This window comes from Pristiophorus japonicus, chromosome 3, assembly GCF_044704955.1.
Source record: "Pristiophorus japonicus isolate sPriJap1 chromosome 3, sPriJap1.hap1, whole genome shotgun sequence".
In the NCBI taxonomy this organism is placed as follows: Eukaryota; Metazoa; Chordata; class Chondrichthyes; family Pristiophoridae; genus Pristiophorus; species Pristiophorus japonicus.
The window spans coordinates 69,446,429-69,473,634 of record NC_091979.1 but is presented as its reverse complement, the minus strand read 5'-3'; the positions used below and the strand labels follow the sequence as shown (position 1 = coordinate 69,473,634).

The following is a 27,206-nucleotide window of genomic DNA, read 5'->3' as shown; positions in this document are numbered from 1 at the left end:
AATTCAGTTGGAGGGTGAGAAAGTTGGATCTCAAACTAGTGTCCTAAGCTTAAATAAAGGAGACTACAAAGATATGAAGGCAGAGTTGGCTAAAGTGGACTGGGAAAATAGATTAAAGTATGGGCCGGTTGATGAGCAGTGGCAGACATTTAAGGAGATATTTCATAACTTGCAACAAAAATATATCCCAATGAGAAGGAAAACCTGCAAGATAAGGGATAATCATCCATGGCTATCCAAGGAAATAAGGGACGGTATCAAATTGAAAACAAAGGCATACAATGTGGCCAAGACTAGTAGGATGCCAGAGGATTGGGAAACTTTCAAAAGCCAGCGAATAACGACTAAAAAATGATAAAGAGATGGAAGATAGATTAGGAAAGTAAACTAGCACGAAATATAAAAACAGGTAGTAAGAGTAAATGTTGATCCCCTGGAAGATGAGACTGGGGAATTAATAATGGAGAACAGGGAAATGACAGAGACATTGAACAAATATTTTGTATCGGTCTTCATGGTAGAAGACACTAAAAACATCCCAATAGTGGATAATCAAGGGGCGAAAGGGAGGGAGGAACTTAATATAATCACTATCACTAAAGAAGTAGTACTTGGTAAAATAATAGGACTAAAGGTGGACACGTCCCCTGAACCTGATGGCTTGCATCCTAGGGTCTTAAAAGAAGTGGATGCAGAGATAGTGGATACATTAGTTGTAATTTACCAAAATTCCCTGCATTCTGGAGAGGTCCCAATGGATTGGAGAACCGCAAATGTAACGCCCCTATTTAAAAAAGGAGGCAGACAGAAAGCGGGAAACTATAGACCAGTTAGCCTAACATCTGTCATTGGGAAAATGCTGGAGTCCATTATTAAGGAAACAGTAGCGGGGTATTTGGAAAAGCATAATTCAATCAAGCAGAGTCAGCATGGTTTTATGAAAGGGAAATCATGTTTGACAAATTTGCTGGAGTTCTTTGAGGATGTAACAAGCAGGGTGAATAAGGGGGAACCAGTGGATGTGGTGTATTTGGATTTCCAGAAGGTATTCGATAAGATGCCACATAAAAGGTTACGGAGTTGGGGATAATAATTTGGCATGGATAGAGGATTGGCTAACTAACAGAAAACAGAGTCGGGATAAATGGGTAATTTTCCGGTTGGCAAACAGTAACTAGTGGGGTGCCACAGGGATTGGTGCTGGGACCTCAACTATTTACAATCTATATTAATGACTTGGATGAAGGGACCGAGTGTAATGTACCTAACTTAGCTGATGATACAAAGATGGGTAGGAAAGCAAATTGTGAGGAGGACACAAAAAATCTACAAAGAGATAAAGACAGGCTAAATGAGTGGGCAAAAATTTGGCAGATGGAGTATAATGTGGGAAAATGTGAGGTTATCCACTTTGGCAGAAATAATAGAAAAGCAAATTATAATTTAAATGGTGAAAAATTGCAAAATGTTGCAGTACGGAGGGACCTGGGGGGTCCTTGTGCATGAAACACAAAAAGTGAGTATGCAGGTACAAAAAGTAATCAGGAAGGCAAATGGAATGTTGGCTTTTATTGCAAGGGGGATGGAGTATAAAAGCAGAGAAGACGTGCTACAACTGTACGGGGTATTGGTGAGGCCACACCTGGAGTACTGCGTACATTTTTGGTCTCCGTATTTAACAAAGGATATACGTGCATTGGAGGCTGTTCAGAGAACGTTCACTAGGTTGATTCCGGAGATGAGGGAGTTGACATGAAGATAGGTTGAGCCTATACTCATTGGTGTTCAAAAGAATGAGAGGTGATCTTATCGAAACATATAAGATAATGAGGGGGCTAGACAAGGTGGATGCAGAGAGGATATTTCCACTCATAGGGGAAACTAAAACTAGGGGACATAGTCTCAGAATAAGGGGCCGCCGATTTGAAACTAAGATGAGGAGGAATTTCTTCTCTCGGAGGGTTGTAAATCTGTGGAATTCTCTGCCTCAGAGAGCTGTGGAGGCTGAGTTATTGAATATATTTAAGGCGGAGATAGACAGATTTTTGAACAATAAGGGAGTAAAGGGTTATGGGGAGCGGGCAGGGAAGTGGAGCTGAGTCCATGATCAGATCAGCCATGATCTTATTAAATGGCGGAGCAGGCTCAAGAGGCCAGGTGACTTATGTTCTTATGACAATCGGTCAAGTTTCTCTGTGACAGATCGTACGCATCTACTGTAAATACACTTTTGCTGGCACAGAGTCAGGCTACTGCCTAGCGAATACCCACCAAACTATTACGGCTGGTAAAAGCAGGCATTATGCCTGCTTTTACAAGCATATGGGTTAAAATTAATGTACAAATATTTACCCACCAAACTCTTACGGCTGGTAAAAGCAGGCATTATGCCTGCTCTTACAAGCATATGGGTTAAAATTAATGTACAAATATTGTTTTTTTTATGATTTAAAAATTCACTGCATATAAATTAGTTTAGGTTAATTTTGTCCTAACATAGAAACATAGAAAATAAGTGCAGGAGTAGGCCATTCGGACCTTTGAGCCTGCACCACCAGTCAATAAGATCATGCTTGATCATTCCCTCAGTACCCCTTTCCTGCTTTCTCTCCATACCCCTTGATCCCCTTAGCCGTAAGGGCCATATCTAACTCCCTCTTAAATATATCCAATGAACTGGCATCAACAACTCTCTGCGGCAGGGAATTCCACAGGTTAACAATTCTCTGAGTGAAGAAGTTTCTCCTCATCTCAGTCCTAAATGGCCTACCCCTTATCCTAAGACTGTGTCCCCTGGTTCTGGACTTCCCCAACATCGGGAACATTCTACCCTCATCTAACCTGTCCCGTCCTGTCAGAATCTTATAGGTCTCTATGAAATCCCCTCTCAGTCTTCTAAACTCCAATGTATAAAGGCCCAGTTGATCCAGTCTCTCCTCATATGTCAGTCCTGCCATCCCAGGAATCAGTCTGGTGAACCTTCGCTGCACTCCCTCAATAGCAAGAACGTCCTTCCTCAGATTTGGAGACTAAAACCGAACACAATATTCCAGGTGAGGCCTCACCAAGGCTCTGTACAACTGTAGTAAGACCTCCCTGTTCCTATACTCAAATCCCCTAGCTATGAAGGCCAACATACCATTTGCCTTCCTCACCGCCTGCTGTACCTGTATGCCAACTTTCAATGACTGATGACCCATGACACTCAGGTCTCGTTGCACCTCCCGTTTTCGTAATCTGCCGCCATTCAGATAATATTCTGACTTCGCGTTTTTACCACCAAAGTGGATAACCTCACAGTTATCCACATTATACTGCATCTGCCATGCATTTGCCCACTCACCTAACCTGTCCAAGTCACCCTGCAGCCTCCTAGCGTCCTCCTCACAGCTCACATCGCCATCCAGTTTAGTGTCATCTGCAAACTTGGAGATATTACACTCAATTCCTTCATCCAAATCGTTAATGTATATTGTAAAGAGCTGGGGTCCCAGCACTGAGCCCTGTGGCACTCCACTAGTCACTGCCTGCCATTCTGAAAAGGACCAGTTTATCCCAACTTTCTGCTTGTTGTCTGCCAACCAGTTCTCTATCCACATCAGTATATTACCCCCAATACCATGTGCTTTGATTTTGCACACCAATCTCTTGTGTGGGACCTTGTCAAAAGCCTTTTGAAAGTCCAAATACACCACATCCACTGATTCTCCCTTGTCCACTCTACTAGTTACATCCTCAAAAAATTCTAGGAGATTTTTCAAGCATGATTTCCCCTTCATAAATCCATGCTGACTTGGACTGATCCTGTCACTGCTTTCCAAATGCGCTGCTATTTCATCCTTAATAATTGATTCCAACATTTTCCCCACTACTGACGTCAGGCTAACCGGTCTATAATTACCCGTTTTCTCTCCCCCTCCTTTCTTAAAAAGTGGGGTTACATTAGCTACCCTCCAGTCCATAGGAACTGATACACTGTTGGAAAATGGTCACCAGTGCATCCACTATTTCTATGGCCACTTCCTTAAGTACTCTGGGATGCAGACTATCAGGCCCCAGGGATTTATCAGCCTTCAATCCCATCAATTTCCCTAACACAATTTCCCGCCTAATAACGACATCCTTCAGTTCCTCCTTCTCACTAGACCCTCGGTCCCCCAGTACTTCCAGAAGGTTATTTGTGTCTTCCTTCGTGAAGACAGAACCAAAGTATTTGTTCAATTGGTCTGCCATTTCTTTGTTCCCCATTATAAATTCACCTGAATCCAACTGCAAGGGACCTACGTTTGTCTTCACTAATCTTTTTCTCTTCACATATCTATAAGAAGCTTTTGCAGTCAGTTTTTATGTTCCCGGCAAGCTTTTTCGCATACTCTATTTTCCCCCTCTTAATTAGACCCTTTGTCCTCCTCTGCTGAATTCTAAATTTCTCCCAGTCCTCAGGTTTGTTGCTTTTTCTGGCCAATTTATATGCCTCTTCCTTGGATTTAACACTATTTAAAAATGTTTTAAAATGTTTCAATTTATTTTTCAAAAAATTAAATTTCTATTTTAAATGTTTAATGAAAGGTTATTTTAATTCAGTTTGAACCAGTGGTCATTTATTTTTATTTCATTGTTGTGAAATTTTATTCATTAAATGAGTTCGAATATTTATTTTCACAGCACATTTAGGGCTAGAAATTGGCCAGGTTTGTGCCTGTTTTACCGTCATTTTTTCACAGTAAAAGTGTGTTTTTGCCGCTAAAAATTTTACCAGTCATTTTGCAATATCAGCCAGCAGTTTACTGCCGGCAGTAAAAAAATACTGTCTGCCTTTTTTTTGGACCATTTTTGTGCCATCATATGGTCCAATACTGCCGTTTCTGAAAAATTGGCTAATACCGTTATTTTTAAATAGCGCGAAAAGAAACACCCAAAAAATGCAAGTCTTACCAGGTCGGATTCACGACGAAACCAGTGCTAACGGCGCTATCTTGAAAAATGAAGCTACAATTCAGTTAATGAAAGCATTTGGAGAGAAGGCTGTGTTTTACACTTTGAGTTTTTTGTGAATTTATACTTTGTTTTTAAGGACATTAAAAAGAATGGGGCCGATGCTATCTCTGCCATTATTGCTGGCTGCTTTTTCTATGGAGCAGTGACCTGGAAGAAGGCTTAGTGAACAGCATTATCAGGGTAATCAAAGAGCTCACGGACTTATGGGGAGGAGGCCTTACCCCTCTGCGAGTTTTCAGGGAACAGCGCTCATAACTGTACCTATCTGAAGCACAGTACGTTAGAAAGCTGCGCTTTCGAAAAGAGGCGATCACAGAGATATGCCAGCTCATAAAGGCAGACATACAGGCTACAAGCATGAGGAGGACTGCACTGCCCGTCGAGGTAAAAGTGACTGCTGCACTTGCCTTCTATGCTTCCGGCTCCTTTCAGGCATCAGCAGGGGACATACGCTCCATTTCGCAGCATGCTACACATTGCAGCATTCGCCAGGTGACTACTGCACTGTACGCACGCAGCATGGACTTCATAAACTTCCCAATGACCGTGGAAGCACAGAATGAGAGGGATATAGGCTTTGCACAAATTGTTGGCTTCCCGAAGGTACAGGCTGCCATTCGCCCTGCGAGCACCTTTTGAAGATCCAGAGGTTTACCGAAACAAAAAGGGATTCCACGCACTGAACATACAGATAGTGTGCAACCACACTCAGTGTATCATGGCAATAAATGTACAATTTCCAGGGAGCGTCCATGATGCTTTCATCTTGCGTGAGAGCACTGTCTCACAGCTGTTTGAGCGTCAGCCACAAGGCCAGAGTTGGATGCTGGGGGACAAAGGTTACGGGCTCGCATCTGGCTCATGATCCCCCTCTGCAACCCTCAGACACAAGCCGAGCATCGCTACATTTACAGCCATACAGCCACATGAAGCAGTGCTTCCGATGCCTGGATCACTCAGGAGGCTCCCTGCAATACTACCCTGAGCAGGTTACCAAGTTCATTGTCGTGTGCTCTATGCTACACAACTTAGCCATCATGAGGGGACGGGATTTGCCACTGGGGATTGCAGAACCACTTCAGGAGAGGGGGCGGGGGGGAGGAGGAGGAAGAGGAACCCATGCCACCATCACCCCCACGATGACAGGGGAGGAGGCCTCATGGAGCTTTCCCCACTGCAAAAGCCTTACGTCAGTAGCTGATAATTCAATGCTTTGCATGAAGGCTGAACGTCATGTTTCATCATTGACTGCCCACTTTATCCCACCATGTTGACTATTTCCCCCTATTATTCTGCAAATGAGACACTGCACAAGTTTGGTTTAGGTGAAAAAATAAATATAAATTTAACATTTATACAGTTGTACATTAATGAAATTTTGTAAATGTTAATTTAGTAACTTCAATAACATTTTTGAATGTTAAAACTTTTGAAATGTAAACTTTTTAAATGTAAACTTTACATAACAGCAAAACAACAACCCCTGCACTAAACATCCTTCAGCTGCATTCATCTTTACCACCACCGCGTCGATTGTTGACTTGACCTTGCCCACGTTGGGTCCAAGATGTTTTGCAGCAATGCACACAGCGCGCTGGTGTTTTTTGGGGAGAGATGTAGGAGATGCCATTCGAAGCCGGGTTGTGGAAGGCCCAGATTCTGAGTGCTAAGGCTGTTGCTCAGCCTCACCACTCACTGGTGCTGTCAGTCTGGGTGGCATGACACTGGGGTCTGGAGTGTCATGAGTCGAAACCGTCAATTGACACTGGGCATTGACAGCCTCAGTGTTCTCCCGCGTTGCAGCTACTAGCTGCAACATGCCCTCCATTATGTCCACAGATAGTGCTGCAAAGTTCCCCGAGGTCCCTTCCATGACCTTGAGGAGCTGTGGCTAAGCTGGATGCTCTCCCCAGACGGTCCCACCAAATCCATTTGCTTGCTTGCCTGCCTTTCGGCAGAGTGGCTTTGCCGACTCAGCCTCCGAACAGACAGCATACGGGCTTCTGTCCTATGTGTGCTTTGCTGCAACCCACTGGGAATCGGGAACTCGGATGCTGGATAACCATGGAATGTAACGGAGTCCTCCTCCACGAACTGCTGCCTGCAGCTGAAGCCATTCGTGCTTGCGTGGGCTCCCCCAGCCACATCCCCATGACACTTTGTTCCTCTTCCTGCGCCTCCTCCTGTGGAGGTTCCTCAGCAGGGCTGAGGTCGGTGTCCTTGACCATAGCATCCGTCGAGCTGGGGGCTTCATCTGCTGCATTTGATGACTCAGAATCCACATCTGCAAAATAGAAAACAACAGATGACTGGTTAGGAGCAGGGGAGGTGGCAGGGTGACATCAATAGGCCCACATAGAGCAGGCTCATTTGAAGGACCACCACTAATTGCATTACATGTCGACGACTGACAGTACATTGCATTAATTGAACCCTAGCCCACAGATAGTAAATCACATAAACCGAAGCCTAACCCACAGATAGTACATCACATAAACCGAAGCCTAGCTCACAGACAGTACAGAACATTGAGCCAACACAGACCATGGATTTTGAAGCACTTACCCTCAGTCTCCAACGTGGGGTCAGCACCCCCACGGGTAGTCGATCTCTGCGAGGAACCCATCAGACCTGCCACGCAACCTTAAAGGTGGGTGAGTGGGGCCAGTTTTGCTGGACCTCCACCTGTTTTCCACTGCTCTCTGCGATTGTGGCACATTTCCCAGCAAAGATGACACACAAATTTTTAACAGAGGGCCCTTCTGCTCTTGTGGCACACATCGTCAGCAAAGCACTTATACCATACTGTGTGTATGTAATACAGTGCGCTGTTTAATGGCCCTGGTAGTTGCATGTGGTTCAAAGGAAAAAATCGAAGTGCAGAGACATCTTTTAAGATGTCAAAAAGCAGTCTTTATAATGTGTGACGATCATTCATGGCAAATAAGGTGCAACACTAAGCCTAGCGATACCAACATGTGTCACATTTACAATTTAAGTAATTCGAAAGCATAAATAAAACTATTACTTACTCTGATGACCCTGCAATGGTCATTCCACCTATTCCTGCACTGGACATGGTCTCTCTCGATAGAGTCCATTGAGGAAACTTGCTCAGCCACACTATTCCCACACATGTTTTATAGCAGATGGGTGTAGTTTTCAATGACCTTTCCTCGAGATCTCCCCGCATCTGCTTTCTACAGCAGTAATGAGGGCCTCATTTGCATCTTGAGTGAATTTCCTGGTCCTTTTCCTTGCTGAATCACTCTGCATTTTAAATTTTTAATGAACTGTGATGAACTCTGCTGAGGTTTAAATCCCCTCTCAAAAATGGCTGATTCAGCCCTGGGTGTACTGCGCATGCACGGGCGCACCGTGCACATGACCTGGAAGGTGCCAGAAGGATCGGGGGGAAAAAAACCGTTGGGAAAAAAAACATTTTTTTGCTAATGCGCAGAACGGGTGTTTTTTTTAACCGCTGAAAAAATGAGTTTCGGCGCACAAATGTTTTTAAAAATGATGCATTTTATTGCTATAGCGATCGACAAAAAGTGTTTGGCCAATTTTGCGCGTTTATTTTTTGACGCTATTTCTGCCCTAGAAAAAAGACGTTAAATGTGATTAGCGCCAAAAATGGTGATAGTGGAATTTGGCCAATTTATAGCATTACATTTTACTGAACCACACACAAGTAGTATTAGTGGCAGGATTCTTGGCACTAGCACAATGTTAGCAACATGTTATTAATATTAATTACATTTTGGACTGTTGATATCATACCACACTGTTAAAAACAGGCACATTTCTATTAACAATGTGGGAAATGTCATCAATGGAATTTTTAAAAATTCTGCGTGGGACTGATGCCTCAGTATAGCAATGCCACTTGGAAGTGCTACAGTGAAAATACTATACCATCTAAATCTTTGCTTCAAACCACTCAACAATGTGATTCTCAATAAGAATCTGGTTGGAAAAAAATAAAATGACAAGATCCTAGTCCCAACTGGCAGGGGTTTCCAAAAGGAATTGAACCAGTTTCCAGGAACTAAAAACAAGTATGTATACTTTTTCTTTTAAACTTTTTTTATTTAGATCCTCAGTCTGCCCTGAACCACATTCCCCAACTGAGAGGTCAGACCTGTGCCAATGCTGCTCTGTAAGTAGTCACCAGGAGGTATACAGCAGTGGTGAGATTAATTTCTGTTGTCTCTCCACGTGAGCAAGTGGTTCACTTCTGCTTTTCACCTCTCCAACAGACCAGTGGAAATGAGAAAATGCCGGGTTGGGAAATTACAGAGACAAGCTTACATCTCACTGCTCTGTGGTTCAACATGTTACTGCACCAATATGCTACACAAGCAGCTGCAGAGTCAGCAATTTGTAATTCTTTTACAGTTCATCAATATCCAACAGCACTTCAACCTCTTCTTCCCACTCAAAATTATGGTGGTAGTGCAAAGAGACAACATAAAACATTTTACTCAATTTTTAATATTGATTCAGCATAACTAACCTTTGCTTCAGACCACTGAACAAAATTGATTTATAGTATCATGACGCTCTGAAAAGTGCAAATTCTGCAAAGAAATTCAAGCTCTCAAAGTTGGTGTTTTATTATTAATATTTAAACTTTGTAACTAATCTGCTGAATTAACTAATAGCAAAGTTCACACCAGCTAAATAGAACACCAAAATATATATTTAAAAAGCACTAGTGAAAACCATTATGTTCAGATATTTTTCTTCCTCCAAAACGTTTGTCTTGTTTGAAGTTAAAAGGAAGCTCCATAAACAGGTTGCATCTTCTGTCATACTGTATATGGGTTAGATGGTGTAACTTTAAAAATTAAACTATGATCATTGGAGAAAAGCAGAAAATAGCCTGCGATTAGATCCAGAAAATGGTATGGTTAGATTTTTTTGCAGGGTAAAGAATACACTGAAACCAAAAGATATAGCAGTCCACTGGGGGTTAATATACGGATGCGTTTATTAGTACTAACTGAAAGTCAGCCATTTCTCTGATTGGCTATCCATTATCACATGACCTATTGCTGATTCTCTGAGGGGACTAATAAGCCACACCCTTAAGTTCCTTTGGAATGTGTAACTGGAACTGCCCAGCCCAATTTCTGACTGACTTTCCAATTTGTAATTCATTCCATTTTGACTTCAGAAGCCACAGAGGATAGATCTCCCCAAAAGCCACCAAGTTCCAGCCGAAGACCCCAGCGCAAGTGCATCCCTCCCCCAGCCAAAGTCCGTTACCCCAGCACATGCGAGACTTTTGAGCTGTAATCTTGTATGTGGAAAATAACTATGGAGTTCAAATCTTTTGCCAGAACTAAACGCGACAGGAGAATCCCGCAGTTCTTATTCACTACAAGGCCTTTTAAAGTCAGCTTGTTAATCGCTTGTAATCAAAGGGGACAATAAACAAGGACATTTGCACAGATTGCCAATGCACACTTGCCCACATATCATCTGAGTTCTGGGTATCTGTTAATGCTTCAACAGTGCACAATTCAATTTGCAGAGAAAACAATGTCCCTTTATCTTGACTAATTTCCACATCATTCAACATTGCCTGGTTCCCTCGTACAACCCTCATTTCCATTTTGAACCTTGCTGTGGGAAGATAGTTTAACTCTGACAATTTTTGTGGTAGTGATCATAATTCAGTTTTAGCATAATTATGGATAAGGACAAAGAATAAACTGGAATAAAGATTCTAAATTGGAGGAAGGCCAATTTTACTGGGTTGAGAAGTAATTTAGCAAAAGTGGACTGGGAACAGCTACTTGAAGGTAAATCAGTGTCAGAGCAGAGGGAGGCATTAAAGAGGGAGATACATGGAGTTCAAGGTAAACATGTTCCCACAAAGAAAAAAGGTAGAACTGCCAAATCTAGAGCCCCCTGGATGACAAGATGCATTCAGGGCAAGATAAGGCAAAAAAGCAAAGCTTATATCAGATACCGAGAGCTCAATACTGCAGAAAGCCTGGAAGAGTACAGAAAGTGTACGGGTGAAATTAAGAAAGAAATTAGGAAAGCAAAGCGAGGGCATGAAAAAATACTGGCAAGTAGAATCAAAGAAAACTCACAGATTTTTTAGAATTTTATAGAGAGCAAGAAGATAACTAAGGAAACAGTAGATCCTATTAGGGACCAAAATGGTGATCTATGTGTGGAAGCAGAGGATGTGGGTAAGGTACTTAATGAATACTTTGCAGTTGTCTTCACAAAAGAGGGAGATGATGCTGATGTTGAAGTTAAGGAGGAAGAGAGTGAAATATTGTCTGGGATGAACATAGTAAGAGAGGAGGTATTAAGGGGTTTGGCATCTTTGAAAGTAGATAAATCGCCATGACCGGATGAAATATATCCTAGGCTATAAAAAGAAGCAAGGCATGAAATTGCAGAGGCTCTGACTGTAATGTATTTGCTTTGTGGATTCTTTGCTTAAGAATTCAAAGCAACACATTGCTATTTAGAACTAATTGGTTTATTAACAAAGGTTTAACAATCACACTACACATTACCAGTTCATCCACTAGGCTCACAACTGCATATCTCATTGTGGATGACCTAGATCAAACTGACTGGGGTTTTATTGAATCTTGTGAACATCACGTGACTGGCTAAGCCACTCACAATGCAGCAGCTCTACAACTATTTTAAAAGTAAACTATAAATTAAGTGCCCCCTTATTAAAGGGGCACTAAAACCGACAAATTAACAAATAAAACTTTTGAACAACTACGGACAAATTAAAATTTGGTTGCCGGGGTGATGATGCACTCCAGTCCCTCCAGTGCCCACCTCTCGTGGAAGGCACGAGCATACCGGTGGACACTGCATGCTCAATCTCCATGGAAACCCTGGCATGAACATAGCAGCGGAAGAGAGGCAGGCAGTCGGGCTGAATAACCCCCTCGACCGCCCGCTGCCTGGACCAGTTAATGGCAATCTTGGCCAGGCCCAGGAGCAGTCCTACGAGGAGGCCTCTGACCTGCCCGCTCCCCTCCGCACAGGATGTCCAAAACAACAGCTCTACAACTCTTTTGTTGCAAAACAAAATTAAACAGTTAAGTCAAGTGCCCTCTGATCTGGGGGACATTCGAAACACTTTTCAAGGCTCTTTTTGTGCTTTTTTGGGGGTTTTTTGTTTTTTTTTTAATAGTTTTTTTGTGTTTTTTTTGGGCACTAAAACATAAATTTTACAAGTGCCCCCTATAAAAGGGGAGGGGGACACTAAAACCGGCAATAAAAACAATTTAAACTTTAAAACATATAAAATGAAATTAAAATTTGGTTGCCGGGGGTGATGATGCACTCCAGTCCCTCCGGCACCCACCTCTCGCGGAAGGCCGCGAGCGTACCGGTGGACACCACGTGCTCCATCTCCAGGGACACCCTGGCCCGGATGTACGCGCGGAAGAGAGGCAGGCAGTCGGGCTGAACGACCCCCTCGACCGCCCGCTGCCTGGACCGGCTGATGCCACCCTTGGCCGTGCCCAGAGCAGTCCTATGAGGAGACCCTCGGACCTACCTGCTCCCCTCCGCTCAGGATGTCCAAAACAACAGTTCTACAACTCTTTTGGAGAAAACCATAATTAATTAAATCAAGTGCCCCATAATCTGGGGGACACTCCAACCACATATCAATGCCCTTTTTTTTTTTGGTGTTTTCTGTGGGTTTTTTGTTTTTTTTGGGGCACTAAAAGCATAAATATATACAAGTGCCCCCTATAAAAGGGGAGGGGGATACTAAAACCGGCAATTAAAACAAATTAGACTTTAAAACATATAAAATCAAATTAAAATTTGGTTGCCGGGGGTAATGATGCACGCCAGTCCCTCTGGCGCCCACCTCTCGCGGAAGGCCGCGAGCGTACCGGTGGACACCGCGTGCTCCATCTCCAGGGACACCCTGGCCCGGCTGTACGCGCGGAAGAGAGACAGGCAGTCGGGATGAACGACCCCCTCGACCACCCGCTGCCTGGACCGGCTGATGGCACCCTTGGCCGTGCCCAGGAGCAGTCCTACGAGGAGGCCCTCGGACCTACCCACTCCCCTCTGCACAGGATGTCCAAAACAACAGCTCTACAACTCTTTTAGGGAAGCAAAATTAAACATTTAAATCAAGTGCCCCCCGATCTGGGGGACACGCCAAACACTTTTCACCTGCCCATTTTATTTGTTTTTTTTGTGGGTTTTTTTGGTGATTTTTGTGTTTTTTTGGGGGTTTTTTTGGGCAGTAAAACCACAGATATATATACAAGTGCCCCTGATACAACAGCTCTACAACTCTTTTTGGGGTAAACAAAATTAAACATTAAATCAAGTGCCCCCTGATCTGGGGGACATTCCAAACACTTTTCACGTGCCTTTTTTGTTTTTTCTGGTGATTTTTGTGGGGTTTTTTGGGGGTTTTTTGGGCAGTAAAACTACAGATATATATACAAGTGCCCCCTATACAACAGCTCTACAACTCTTTTGATAGGAGACAAAATAAACATTAAGTCAAGTGCCCCCCAATCTGGGGGACACTCCAAACATTTTTCAAGGAACAGCTCTACAATTCTTTTGGTGGTGGGGGGGAAACAAAATAAACATTAGATCAAGTGCCACCCGATCTGGGGGACACTCCAAACACTTTTCACGTGCCCTTTTTTTTGTGTTTTTTTTGGTGATTTTTGTGGGGTTTTTTGGGGATTTTTTGGGCAGTAAAACCACAGATATATATACAAGTGCCCCCTATACAACAGCTCCACAAACCTGTGAGCATATTCACAGGTGTATACATTACACTGACCATCATTTTCCAATCCTCCCTGGCTACAGGAGTGGTGCCAGAGAATTCGAGAACTGCTAATGTTATACCATTCTTTAAAAAAAAAGGAGGAAGGGATAAGCTGAGTAATTACAGGCCAGTTAATTTAACCTCAGTGGTGGGCAAATTATTGGAATCAATTCTTAGGGACAGTATAAAGCTTCATTTAGAAAGATACAGATTAATCAAAGACAGTCAGCATGAATTTGTTAAAAGAAGGTCATGTCTAACTAACTTGATTGAATTTTTTGAGGAGGTAACAAGGAGGGTCGATGAGGCAGTGCATTTCATGTAGTCTGCATGGATTTTTAGCAAGGCTTTTGATAAGATCCCACATGGCAGACTGATCAAAAAAGTAAAAGCCAATATGATCCACAGGAGAGTGGCAAATTCGATCCAAAATTGGCTCAGTGGCAGGAAGCAAAGGGTAATGGTTGATGGGTGTTTTTGCGACTGGAAGGCTGGTGTTCCACAGGGCTTAGTACTTTGCCCCTTGCTTTTTGTAGTATATATTAATGATTTAGACTTAAATGTGATAAAGAGATTTACAGATGATACAAAAATTGGCCGTGTGGTTGACAGTGAGAAGGAAAGCTCTCGACTGCAGAAAGATATCAATGAACTGGTCAGTTGGGCTGAAAAGTGGAAAATGGAATTGAATCCGGAAAAGTGTGAGGTAATGCATTTGGGGAGGGGCAACAAGACAAGGGAATACACAATAAATGGGAAGATACTGAGAGGTACGAACATATGAACAATGACAGATAGGCAAAGACCATCTGGTTCATCGAGCCTGTCCCACACAATTGCGATACCTCGTGTATCATAACATATAAACTTCACCCCACCCGAAACCATGTGATCACCTGGGAGAGACAAAAAAACAGATAAAAAACTCAGGCCAATTTTGGAAAGGAAAATCTGGGTAGTTCCTCTCCGACCTATTGAGGCGATCAAAACTTGTTCAGATCATCAGCCTTAATTCCCTGCAGTACCTACGTTCTGTAAGAGGTGATCTCTGCCACAGCCAGAAACAAATCTAGCTTTCGCTTGAAATGCATGAAACCACATGAAACGGCAGCTTGTTCCAGAGGTCTACTATTCTCTGGGAACAGAACCACCTCCTCACGTCTAGCTTAGACCTAGCCGTTTACAACTCAAATTTGTGGCCCCTGGTCCTACCTAACCTATTTAATTGAAATAAACCGTCAGCTGGAATACCGTCTATTTGTTCATTATCTTATAAACCTCAATCAGATTCCACCCACCCACCCCACCCCCATCCCCCCAAGTCTACGCTGCTCTAAGGTGTAGAGTCCAAACTCTTTTAGCCTTTATTGATAACTAAGATGCTTTAGACTTGGAATTAGTCTAGTGACCCTCTTCTGCAACCTTTCCAGAGCCTCAATATCACCTAACATGTGAGGAGACCAAAACTGGACACAATGTTCCAAGTGCGTCCTGACTAAGGTTTTGTACAAGGACAGAACAATTAAATAGGTTGGGGGTCAGTACACCTCGTCTTATACCCAATTATCCTATGAATACATCCCAACAACCTATTAGCTCTATCACTGCATGGCATTGCTCATGTACCTTTAAGGATGTATGCACTAGAATACCCAAATCCCTTTCTATCTCCACCATCTTTAATGCCATTCCCTGGAGGGTGTATGAATGTTAAGCATTTGCCCTGCCCACATGCATAACACTGCATTTATCTAAGATATACATAATTTTCCAGTCTTGAGCCCAATCTCCCAACTTCTACAGTATCTTCGACAGATCTTGGTATCATCTGCAAATTCGCAAATTGTGCCCCTAACCTCAAAATCCAGATCATTAATAAAAATAGTAAAAAGCAACAGTCCCAATACTGATCCCTGTGGGACACCACTGGTGACTGGTCTCCAAACAGATGCAAATCCATCTATAAGTACTCGTTGCCGGCGTTCTGCCAGCCAGTTTTGAATCCAAGTCAATATATTTCTACTAATACCAGAGGCTCCTATCTTATAGAGAAGCCTCTTGTGCAGTATTTTGTCAAAAACTTTTTGGAAATCTAAAAGTAGACAATGTCTACTGGGCTTCCCTCATCCACCAACTTTGTAATTTTTTCAAAATATACTATTAGATTTCTGAGACATGATCTCTTTTTTATGAAACCATGTTGGGTGTCCCTAATATGTCCCTCCCTATCTAAGTATTCATATATTGCATCCCTTATGATTCCTTCAAGCATCTTACCCATTATTGATGTTAAACTGATGGGCCTATAGTTACCTGGGTCTCTCTTGTCACATTTATTTAAAATGGGGACTACATTAGCCGCCTTCCAATCTGTTGAAACCATTCCAGAGTGCAGTGAGCTGTTAAAATACAGGTCAGGGGCTTGCACAGCACATGTCCCATCTCCCAGAGGACCTGGGGTGGATATCATCCAGTCCGGCTTCTCAATCTATTTTCAAGTTCTTAATTCTTTCTAAAACAATGGGGGGGAATTGCGGTCGGAAGCTTCATTTGTACGAACGCCTCAGACCTGAAAAAAATCTACAAAAGTACCTGGTGGTCTCGGAGGAACATAGGACCGTGTCAGAGGCCTGGATTCACTGTGCAGTGCATGGGAAGATGTCTTCCAGGTATGTACATACAAGCTGGAGTCACGTGGGCCTGGACCACCAATCACTATTCTCATTGATAAAAATTAGAGCTCTGTTTCTACGGACTCTCATTACTATCAATGAGAGAACCCCCTAAAACATCGAAGCACAGCATAATAAATAAATAACACACCTCACATATTGAAAATGAATTGAAATTAAATGTAATTAAATGTTTTTTTTATTCCAAAAAATATATTTTTTTCCTATGTGTTTTAATAGTGTTAAAAATAAACTTACCTTAATGTACAAGGCTTCTAATATAAAAATAAGTGTTTAAATTTAACTTTTAAGGGCTCAATTATCCCCAATGCCATTTTTTGGCATATTTCCAGAGTTACGCCCGCTTTTCTAGGCCCCAACTGCTCCAAAAAAAAAGTGGCAAGATTCCCCATTCTATTTTTTGAAATTGGTAGCGCAGCCTGTCCTTTTGCCTCGGGGTGGGGGGGGAGGGGGCGGGGAGACTAATGTCTGCGCCGATAAAATGATGCTGCCCCTTCTGTGCATGTGCGAAAAAAAGGACGTTTTTGACGTAATTACGATGGGGGCATGCCCAGTACAACTCCCAGTCTGCAATCGGCCATTTTTAAAGAGCCAGTTGTGTGTTAGAACTTTAATTCTCATTGGAAAAATCACAGCTGCAGTACAAGATGCACTGTGGCGCAAGGACCTAGAATTTCTCATAGGATGAAGTAGAGGCTGTGATTGAGGGCAGATGACACGAGTTGGACACCAGCAGAGGTCACATAAAAGTTTCCAAAAGAAATGAAGAAATGCTGGAACTTGCAGAAGATTACTGTGCAATGGTGACCACCCGGAGGTCTGGAGGCCAGTGCAAAAAGAAGTGGCAGGACCTTGGTCAAGTAGTTAGTGTAAATAATATTTTTATTTATTCACTGGAATTGCAATTGTAAATGTGACCATCTGTACATGTCCCACCCAACAAAAAGACACCCTCTCTAAAAAGTTATATTTTCATCTTTGCAGAGGGAAGTGGCACATAACAAAAGGGAAAGAACTAGAACAGGAGGAGGCCCAGCAAATCTGCACCCACTTGGAAGAGAGGGTTGCTGCTTTGATGGGTTCGGCCTGGAGAAAAGCAATGACCACTGCACAAGCTAGGCCCACACTCGAGGGCGAGGGTAAGTCCTGCAAATTCCACAGTCTGGCTTTGCTACATGTTAAGTACTGCGTGGGCTAGCCATGCTTTGGTTCATGGGGACATCTCCGTGAGCTACGCTTCGGTTGATGCAATATGCTATCATTCATCATGGTCCTTCAAATGAGCTTGCTGCCTGTGCTGTGTGAGCCTACTCATACCACCCACTCTGCCCCCTCCTCTGCTGCTAAATATTTGTCTGTTCTGTTATATTTTGCAGAACTTGAGGCCAACCTTGACGATGCAGAAGAAGATTCAGATGAGGACGAGCCTGAAGAGAAGGACATCATACAATCCCACCTTAAAGACCAAGAGCATGGGAGTAAAGGGGAGGGGGAAGGGGAGGGAATGGATGAAGCCCTCACTGTTGTACTCTGGAGGAGGTGCAGGTGCCGCCCATTGAGGTGCCAGCCCCTTCCCTGACTAGTAGTTTGAGTGTTGGTGGGACATTCCATGGTTTCCTACCGTCCGAGGCTGGGGATTCAGTAGGGTGCAGCGAGGCACACCCAGGGCCTCACCAGTCGAGGCTGCGGGTTCCAGTGGGGTGCAGCGAGGCACACTTAGGGCCCCACGATCCGAGGCTGCGGATCGCAGTGGGATGCAGTGAGCCACACCCAGGGTGAGGAGGGGGAAGGAGAGCTCGACCGCGCTCTCCTGAGGTGCAGGATCTAACAGATGTGGTTCATATGATGGCAATGAGTGCGGAGAGCATTGACTTTACCCGACCACTCCTGGACACCATCAGTGGGATGGGTGATGAGGTATCGGGACTGTTGGGAGAAGTAACAACACTCTTACGTTAAATGGGAACACTGTCCGGGAACATGAGGGAGGGAATGCTTCAGGTAGTTCAAACACTGTCAGTGAACATGAGGGAGGGAATGTTACAGGTAATTGACACACTGTCAGGGCACATCAGGGAGGGAATGTCGGAGTTAGGTGCTGCAATAAGGGAACACGCCCAGACCCCGCGCCCATTGTCAGAATCAACTGCCACTCCCACTCCAATCCCCAAACCAGCCTCTGACGAGGCCCAAGCTGGGCCTTTCACATTACCAGCTGCCCCCCTCCCCCGATCAACAAGTGCGCGTTACCCGAGATGTTCAAAAAAATAGGCTTGGTACCGACCCGAGAAACACTCCGCCACCGCCTGCAGGCAGGGATGGTGGAGTCACCAAGACCAAGACTAAGTGCAGCAGGTGGTCTTAGAATAAAGTGAAGGAGAGATGGGTGCAGCCTTTCTTTGCTGCTGTTGTTGTTAATATTATTGTTGCTACTGTTGTAACTGTTCTCAAATTGTAAGTTACGTAAATTTAAAGTAAATTCTGTAAGTTACGCAAGTAGAAAAGTTAGTAAGTGATCTTAAAGTTTGTAAGTGATCGTAACTGAAAACTTTAAAGTTTGATACAAGAATATTTTTATTAAAGTTAAGTTAAGTACAAACAAATATTTGTTAAACTTTTGAATAAAATATATTCTAAATTATAACTGAATCATTTCCAGCATTTGTTCCATTAACGCAGCACAAGATTACACAATCATGGGTGATTTTAACCTCCATATTGATTGGACAAATCAAATTGGACAGGGCAGCCTTGAGGAGGAGTTCATAGAGTGCATAAGGGACAGGTTCCTTGAGCAGTATGTAACAGAACCAACCAGGGGGCAGGATATCTTAGATCTGATCCTGTGTAATGAGAAAGATTAATAAACAAACAATCTCCTAGTAAAGGATCCCCTTGGAATGAGTGATCATAGCATGATTGAATTTTAAATTCAGTTGGAGGGTGAGAAAGTTGGACCTCTAACCAGCGTACTAAGCTTAAATAAAGGAGATTATGAGTTGGCTAAAGTGGACTGGGAAAATAGATTAAAGTGTAGGAAGGTTGATGAACAGTGGTGTACATGTAAGGAAATATTTCACAACTCTTAAGAAAAATATATTCCAGTGAGGAGGAATGGGTGTAAGAGAAAAGATAGCCATCCATGGCTAACTGAAGAAATAAAGGACGGTATCCAATTAAAAACAAGGGCATACAAAGTGGCCAAAACTAGTGGGAGGACAGAAGACTGGGAAGCTTTTAAAAGCCAGCAAAGAATGACAAAAAAAAATGATTAAGAAAGGGAAGATAGACTATGAAAGTAAACTAGCGCAAAATATAAAAACAGATAGCAAGAGTTTCTATAGGTATATAAAAAGGCAAAGAGTGACTAAAGTAAATGTTGGTCCCTTAGAGGACGAGACCGAGGAATTAGTAATGGGGAACATGGAGATGGCAGAAACTCTGAACAATTATTTTGTATCAGTCTTTATGGTAGAGGACACTAACAATATTCCAACAGTGGATAGTCAAGGGATTATGGGTGGGGGAGGAACTTAACACAATCATAATCACTAAGGAGGTGGTACTCAGTAAGATAATGGGACTAAAGGCAGATAAATCCCCTGGACCTGATGGCTTGCATCCTAGGGTCTTAAGGGAAGTAATGGCAGGGATTGTGGATACATTGGTTGTCATTTACCAAAATTCCCAGCAGATTGTAAAACTGCAAATGTAACGCCCCTATTTAAAAAAGGAGGCAGACAAAAAGCAGGAAACTATAGACCAGTTAGCCTAACATCTGTGGTTGGGAAAATGTTGGAGTCCATTATTAAAGAAGCAGTAGCAGGACATTTGGAAAAGCAAAATTTGGTCAGGCAGAGTCAGCATGGGTTTATGAAGGCGAAGTCATGTTTGACAAATTTGTTGGAATTCTTTGAGGATGTAACGAGCAGGGTGGATAAAGGGGAATCAGTGGATTGGTGTATTTGGACTTCCAGAAGGCATTTGACAAGGTGCCACATAAGAGGTTACTGCACAAGATATTCATGGAGCTAGGTGTAATATATTAGCATGGATAGAGGATTGGCTAACTAACAGAAAACAGAGAGTCGGGATAAATGGTTCATTCTCTGGTTGGCAACCAGTAACTAGTGGGGTGCCGCAGGCGATCAGTGCTGCTACCCCAACTATTTACAATCTACATTAACAAATTGGAAGAAGGGACTGAGTGTAACGTGGCCAAGTTTGCTGATGATACAAAGATGAGAGGAAAAGCAATGTGTGAGGAGGACACACAAAATCTCTAAACATAAACAGGCTAAGTGAGTGGGCAAAAATTTGGCAGATGGAGTATAATGTTGGAAAGTGTGAGTTCATGCACTTTGGCAGAAAAAAAATCAAAGAGCAAGTTATTCTTTAAATGGAGAAAGATTGCAAAGTATGCAGCATGCAGCACACAACAGTGAACTGACCGACAATCTCAGGGGAGTATTGCAAGTAGCCTCTGAAATGGTCCAGGATCAGAAACGCTGCCAATGGTCCTCTCTATTGTGCTGCGTGTCGCAATGGGCAACATGTTGTATTCCCGGTCAGCTTCTGTCCGGGTGGAACCTGAGGGTACTTGTGCATGAAACACAAAAAGGATAGTATGCAGGTACAGCAAGTGATCAGGAAGGCCAATGGTATCTTGGCCTTTATTGCAAAGGGGATGGAGTATAAAAGCAGGGAAGTCTTGCTACAGTTATACAGGGTATTGGTGAGGCCACATCTGGAAAACTGCATGCAGTTTTGGTTTCCATATTTACGAGAGGATATACTTGCTTTGGAGGCTGTTCAGAGAAGGTTCACTAGGTTGATTCCGGAGATGAGGGGGTTGACTTATGAGGAAAGGTTGAGTAGGTTGGGCCTCTCCTCATTGGAATTCAGAAGAATGAGAGGTGATCTTATCAAAACGTATAAGATTATGAGGGGGCTTGACAAGGTGGATGCAGAGAGGATGTTTCCACTGATGGGGGAGACTAGAACTAGAGGGCATAATCTTAGAATAAGGGGCTGCGCACTTAAAGCAGAGATGAGGAGAAATTTCTTCTGAGGGTTGTAAATCTGTAGAATTCGCTACCTTAGAGAGCTGTGGAAGCTGGGACATTGAATAAATTTAAGACAGAAATAGACAGTTTCTTAAACGATAAGTGAATAAGGGGTTATGGGGAATGGGCGGGGAAGTGGAGCTGAGTCCATGATCAGATCAGCCATGAACTTTTTGAATGGCGGAGCAGGTTTGAGGGGCTGTATGGCCTACTCCTGTTCCTATTATGTTCTTATTATGGAACAGGTCCAAACAGTAAACATGGTCCATGTGGAATAGTTTCCGCTGAGCCTTCAGGCAGCAAAGTGTTCACGGATGAGCTGCTGGCGCAAGGCTCGAGCAATCGTAAAAGGGGCACGACAGCCAGCCCTCCTCCGCTGTTGTGCTCTCGGTTCAGGTAGTTGCATGGCTTCCTCGTCCTCATCCCCCTCCTCATCATCTGCATCTTCCTCATTATCATCAGCCACTCTCACCTAAGGTGGGTCTTCTACTACCAGCTGCTGCTGCCTCATGATGGCTAAGTTATGCAGCATGCAGCACACAACAGTGAACTGACCGACAATCTCAGGGGAGTATTGCAAGTAGCCTCTGAAATGGTCCAGGATCAGAAACGCTGCCAATGGTCCTCTCTATTGTGCTGCGTGTCGCAATGGGCAACATGTTGTATTCCCGGTCAGCTTCTGTCCGGGTTAGGTGTAGGGGCATCATGAGCCAGGTGGCGAGGCCGTACCCTTTATTTCCCAGTAGCCAGCTCTGCCCTTCTGGTTGCTGCTGAAACATGGCAGACATAGCGCTCTCGTGTAGGATGAACGTATCATGTGTGCTCCCAGGGTATCTTGCATCAACTGACATGATGCGATGCATGTCATCACGCACGAGTTGCACATTTACGGAGTGGAAGCCTTTTCTGTTCCTGTACATCTCAGCATCCTCCAAATGTGCTCGCAAGGCGATGTGGGTACAATCAATGTAGCCCTGTACCTTTGGGAAGCCAGCAATCCTGGCGAAGCCCTCAGTCCTTTTACACGTTGCCTGAGTAGTCATGGGGAACTTTATGTAGTCATTCCTCTGGGCATATAGTGCAGCAGTCACCTGGCAAATACAGATATGTGTTGCATGTTGAGAAATGGCACACACATCCCCAGTTGTAGCCTGGAACGATCCAGATGCATAGAATGAAAGTGTAGCTGTAACCTTCACTTCAACTGCCAAAACAGTCCTCCTGACGCTTCTAGGTTACAGGTCTCCTTTTACTTACTCACAGATCTCACTTACAACTTTTTTGTGGCAACGTAGCCTTCTGATACAGTCTGCACCACTCAGGTGCCAGTACGAACTCCTGTCTCAATATAGCCGACGAGGGTAAGGCCTCCTGCCCATCACCCTCTGTGCTCTGAGGTTCCTCATGCAATGACGTCGAATCAATTGTCTCCTCCGCAACACCATCATGCAGAAGAATTGCACGAGGTATGAAATTGTCAGTATTTCCCCTGTGATTAAATTGTACCTTTGCAAGAAGCTCAAAACAGCAGGCAGGACATGGTTCTTTGTTCTCTCTCCCCACAAGGTCTAGTATGGGCCACACCCAGGTCTGAGCATGCGCAGTGATCGGGAACCCCTCCCACCCCGGGCTTCATTTGATGCATAGTGTAGGCTTCTGATACATTCCATTTGCCTTTCACAGCCACCCGCCCAGCATCATTTGATAGGTAGTGTAGGCTTCTGATGTCTTCCCTATGCCTTCCACAGCACCCCACCTCCCCGGGCTTCATTTGATGGATAGTGCAAGTTTCTGATGCCTTCCGTATACCTTCCACAGCCACCCCCTGCCCCCCAACACCACCTTTTCCCCCGGACTTCTTTTGAAGCTGAGCCCCGAGCCAGTGTCCGGGCGAGAGACCGATTCTACCGACCAATGCTCCGACCCTCGAGCCCTGTTTAGTGGCGTGTCAGTTTTTAAAAAATTGAAAACTTAAAGAATTCCATTAAACTTCCATTTCCTCTGTTTTAAGTTTTTAAAAAAAGTTTTATTATGCATATTTATGTGTTCTTGACTCCCTCCAAAACTTTGCCTAAAAACAATAGCGTCTTTCATGCCGATTTTTTGATGTGCACTGGTTTTTCTTAAGTTCCTAGCGGGTTTTTCGGGTGTGGTCACATACGCCGTCATTGGAGAAATTTAAATTGGCCAAACTTACATAATTGAGAAAAACTGGAGCAGACGTCAGGTTTGCCCCCTATGACGCAAAAAAAAACTAACCTAAAAAAATCGTAACTAACTGAGTTACACTGGCGCATAAAGATTGGAGAAACTTGGATTTTTTAAACTTAGGCCAAAAAAAAACGGCGCAAATCACTGGGGAAAATTGCGGCCTATATGTTTTAAAATTCTTATGCTGGTAAAAGTAAGCTATACGCCTGTTTTTACCAAGAGTAAAAGTTTGAAGAACACTGCCTTGGCTTGAGTTCGGCAAATAGCCCACTCTCTCCCGCGCAAATTTCCTTCTCCCGGGGCTGCAGAGGATCAGTCAAGAGAAATCTTGACAGATCGGAAAAGCCGGTTCTTAGCACGTGCGCATCGTGCCCTGAAAACTGGATTTTGCGAGGCCTCGCTGGGTCCGTATGCATTCCATACGGACCCGGCGAGGCCGGAATTTTCAGCCCACTATGTTTATCTATGTTAATGTTACTAACTGGTATTATTAAATTCTAATATTCGAGTATCATCTTCAAGGGTGATGACTGATTCAAAGTACTCATTTAATTTTTCTGCCATACTTAGTGAGCCCTTTGTAACCTGTCCTTGAATACCCTTCGGTGGCCCAATGCAGTCTTTGATAGTTCTCTAACTCTTCACATAACTAAAAAAGCTCTTCCCATTACTGCCACAGTTGTCCACAATCCTTTTTTCCATTAGATGTTTTGCTGATCTAATAGCAGCTTTCGTTTTCTTTAGTTGTTCCTTGTATTCAACCCTGTTTATTTGAGTATTAAATGATTTTAATTTTTAGAAACATTTCTGCTTACATCGTATTTGTCTTTGTACATAGCCAGTCAGCCACCTTGGCTTTTTCTTCTTTTGATTTTGGGTACATGTTTGTTTTCCACATTTTGAATCTGGAGGAACGGAGGGACCTTGGTGTGTATGTCTACAGATCCTTAAAAGGTAGCAGGACAGGTTGATAAGGTCGTTAACAAGGCATTCAGAATGCTTTCCTTTATTAGCCGAGGCATCGCATATAAGAGCAGGGAAGTTCTGCTGGAATTGTATACATGAGTTAGGCCACAACTTGAGTACTGCATAAGGTTCTGGTCACCACATTGCAGGAAAGATGTGATTGCACTAGAGAGGGTGCAGAGCAGATTCACAAGGATGTTGCCAGGACTGGAAAATTTTAGCTGGGAGCAAAGATTCGGAGGCTGAGGGGAAATTTAATTGAGGTGTATAAAATTATGAGGGGCCTAGATGGAGTAGATAGGAATGACCTGTTTCCCTTAGCAGAGGGGTCAATAACCAGGGAGCATAGATTTAAAGTTATTGGTGGAAGTATTAGAGGGGAGCTAGGGCCATTTTTTTTCACCGAGGGTGGTGGGGGTCTGGAACTTAATGCTTGAAAGGGTGATAGAGGCAGAAACCCTCACCACATTTAAAAAGTACTTGGATGTGCACTTACTGGGCCCAAATTTCCCCATGAGTTGCACCGTTTTTTTGGGTGCAACTTGATTTTTCTGGTGTATCATTTTAGTTGCAAATATGGCCATTTAATTTGCGCCAGTATAAGTGAGTTAGTTAGGTTTTTTGTTAGGTCAGTTTTTTTTCCCAAAAGGCTGCGTTCCCAGCCACTTACACCATTTATGCTAATTTGGCCAGAAAAAAGTTGTACTAAGCTCACTTAGGGTAGTGTATGTGTCCACTTTTGTCCGCACAGAAAGACCTTACTTACAGTTAAGGAATCGGCGCAAGTAACTACATTTAAAGCACCACCAAGCACCAAACAAAGCACAAAAAGTAATAAGCAATTAAGTAACAAATAAAATAGAAGGAACCCTGCCCCTAAAGCACCAAAATCAATCAGTAAATAAAAAAAATAGAAGGAACCCTGCTCCTAAAGCACCAAGACCAAAGTTAAAAGCAATCAATAAATAATAAAAAAAAGAGAAGGAACCCTGCACCTAAAGCACCAAAATCAATCAGTAAATAAAAAAAATAGAAGTCCTACCTGTTATATATGTAAACCTGTATATACCTTGTGTAGCCTCCAGAGGGCTCATCCTCTGGAGTCCCAAGGGATCCCACAATCCCAAGGGAGCACTGGTACATAAGGAGGTCTCACTGGCTGGAGAGGCACTCTGGAGACCTGCAATAAAAGACTACGGTCACACTTTACTTTGAGCTTGCAGTATCCCGTCAGACTCTTTATTCATATATAACAACTGGCAACGAGATACAGATGACAAACCCAACGATGCAGCGAACAATGGGCATCCCGGAGAAATTTTCAGAGGGAGATGATTGGGAAATTTTCGTGGAGCGACTCGACCAATACTTCGTGGCCAACGAGCTGGAAGGAGAAGCGAACGTTGCAAAACGAAGCGCGATTCTTCTTACTGTCTGCGGGGCACCAACGTATGGCCTCATGAAAAACCTGCTTGCTCCAGCGAAACCCACAGAGAAATCGTATGATGATTTGTGCACACTGGTCCGGGAGCATCTGAACCCGAAGGAAAGCGTTCCGATGGCAAGGTACCGGTTCTACACCTACAAAAGATCTGAAGTCCAGGAAGTGGCGAGCTATGTCGCCGAGCTGAGACGTCTTGCAGGACATTGTGAATTTGAAGGACAATTGGAGCACATGCTCAGGGACTTCTTCATATTTGGCATTGGCCATGAAGTGATACTTCGCAAACTTTTGACTGTAGAGACCCCAACCTTGATTAAAGCCATAGCGATAGCCCAGGCGTTCATTGCCACTAGTGACAATACTTAGAAAATCTCTCAGCACACGAGTGCTGCTACAGGTACTGTGAACAACGTGATGTTGTTTTCAAATCGCAACGTACAGGGCAGGCCCCACATGCCTGCAGCTGCACGTCCACAGATGTCTCAGAGTCCACCATCAAGGGTGATGAATGCAAGGCCATTAACACCTTGTTGGCGCTGTGGGGGTGATCAGCATTTTTATTCATTCTGCTTCAAAGGGTACGTTTGCAAGGGCTGTGGAACAATGGGACACCTCCAATGTATGTGCAGGCGAGCTGCAAACCCTGCTAATCCTGCAAACTACCATGTTGCAGAGGAGGACAGCTCCACGGCGGATCACGACGTACCAGAGCCTCAAACCGAGGAGGCAGAGGTATATGGGGTGCACACATTTACCACAAAGTGTCCCCCGATAATGCTGAAGGTTGAATTAAATGGACTCCCGGTGTCAATGGAGCTGGACATGGGCACGAGCCAGTCCATTATGAGCAAAAAGACTTTCAATAAATTCTGTTGCAGCAAGGCCTCAAGGCCAGTCCTGACTCCCATTTGCACTAAACTGAGGACTTACACAAAGGAACTGATTTCCGTAATTGGCAGTGCTACTGTAAAGGTCTCCAGAGTGCCTACGATGGAGCAGTGCACAAGCTACCACTC

At 43.7% G+C, this 27,206-nt stretch overlaps 1 protein-coding gene across 2 annotated transcripts in view; it reads right to left on the bottom strand.

The window, feature by feature from the left end:
* LOC139259753 (nck-associated protein 5-like) overlaps window positions 1-27,206 on the bottom strand; it is a 1,255,355-nt gene that overhangs the window by 1,154,986 nt on the left and 73,163 nt on the right. The window lies entirely within an intron of this gene.